The 1,865-nt window shown below is 40.3% G+C and overlaps 1 pseudogene; it reads right to left on the bottom strand.

Moving 5' to 3' along the window:
* Positions 1-954: 954 nt before the first annotated feature.
* On the bottom strand, positions 955-1,075 carry LOC145080184 (5S ribosomal RNA; annotated as a pseudogene).
* Between the last annotated feature and the right edge of the window lie 790 nt (positions 1,076-1,865).

The following is a 1,865-nucleotide window of genomic DNA, read 5'->3' as shown; positions in this document are numbered from 1 at the left end:
TTGGTGTTTTGAAGATCTAAGTAAAACACAAAATTCAATGGATGAAATGATGTATAAACACTAGGTATTAGGTTATAACAACAATTCAAGTCGAGAAACACTTACATTTTTGGGAGATCATGTGAAAGACGGGAAGATATTTGAGAGATAATAGAGGGTGTTCTTGAGAATGGAAGTGAAAAGTGAGGTGTTTGGGGAGTAAACTCATGCCTAAGGCATGACTTCATGGCCACTAGGGAGTTTACGGCCCAAACTCGAAAAGTTTGGCCGTGAAATCCTTATTAAGGTCGTATGTGCAGTTTTGCAACTCCAAGACTCGAGACGGTACTTCCTTTAATCCGTTCGTTTGAAGAATAACTACTAAAAACACTCAAACTGACTTTAAATTGGCTAACAATTATTAGGAATGTAATTGAATTTTAATTGAAGTGCTTGACATTAAAGTTTGAACAAATGAAAATTTCGGGTTGTCACATCATCCCCCCGTTAAAGGGAATTTCATCCCGAAATTAAAGTCTAAGCAAATAAAGTAGTTACAGATAACTAAGAGAATAGATGAGGATATTTCAATTTCATTTGATCCTCACGCTCCCATGTGAATTTTGGTCCTCACTTGGCGTTCCAGCGAACCTTCACAATCGGGATGCGGCTTTGCTTCGTCTGCTTGACCTCACGGTCCATGATCTCTATAGGTTCTTCCACGAAGGCGAGGATCTTGTTGATCTCGATCACGTTGACTGGGATTACGAGATTCCTGATGGAAAGGTACGTTTTCAAGCTCGAGACGTGAAGGGTGAAATGTACGTTACTGAGTTCATGGTGTAGGTGTAGGTTGGGTTTGTGAGTTACACGGCCGATTCGGGCAAGAATCCCGGAGGTCCTAACTATCTTGGATTTAGCTTACTATTGTTTCCGAAGCGTATCAAGCCTTTCCAGTGTGAGGCGTCCAAAAGGATTTGGCCTCCCACTTGGATTTCCCAGGGGGTCACCCATCCTCGTACTACTCTCGCCCAAGCACGCTTAACTACGGAGTTCTGATGGGATCTGGTGCATTAGTGCTGGTATGATCGCACACACTGAAGTCTGTCTTCTTGAAGAATAAGACTGGAGTTCTCAAAGGTGAGGAGCTTGGTCTTCTCATTCTTTTGTTGAGTAGTCGTTAAGCTCTCCGGACGGTTCTCGTGTCTCCGTTGGTGTGTGATTGTAGGGCGGTCGGGTTACAGGAGTCGTATTGGGTTCTAAGTTCGTTCGCATGACGATGCAAGCACTCGTAATCTTGGGCAGTCTTTGTCCTGAAGTTCATATTAGAAGTCATACATGGTTCATCAATCGGAGTCTCATGTATACGAGTCGTATATAATTAAGATTGAAAAGGTAGTCGAATAAATGATTATTCTTTAACCTCACATCCCAACGAGGAAAAGAAGTTAAAGTGGAATTATCAATTCTAAACCTGTAGAACCTTGATTATATACCACCCTTATGTATACATTCTTCAACGATAGATCAACCGTATGGGTCTTTGGATTGAACTTGACGTACTGTATGAGTGGTACTTCGGGGAGGTTTGCTGAGGTTTCTTCGGAAAGGATAAGAAACATGAAGTACTTTATGAATGAGCACTTCGGTGTTCTGGAATGACGGATTTGTTGGATTAGTGTCTAAGTCCATAACTATTTTGGTATGTACTTGACCCGATGGTGCATGGTCCTTTTGGGTTGCCTTTGTAACAGCTCAAATTTTTCAAACAAATTTTTCATTTTTTTTTTTTTAAAAACATAATTGTTTCCATTTTAAACAAGGCATAAATAGATTAATTATTCTGTCAAATACAATTATTCAAATCCCAAGATCATAAAGACAAT

This window comes from Lactuca serriola, chromosome 1 (assembly GCF_051521515.1).
Source record: "Lactuca serriola cultivar US96UC23 chromosome 1, Lser_US96UC23_V15, whole genome shotgun sequence".
In the NCBI taxonomy this organism is placed as follows: Eukaryota; Viridiplantae; Streptophyta; class Magnoliopsida; order Asterales; family Asteraceae; genus Lactuca; species Lactuca serriola.
The sequence above is the reverse complement of the archived record's forward strand: the minus strand, read 5'-3'. Positions and strand labels throughout refer to the sequence as shown.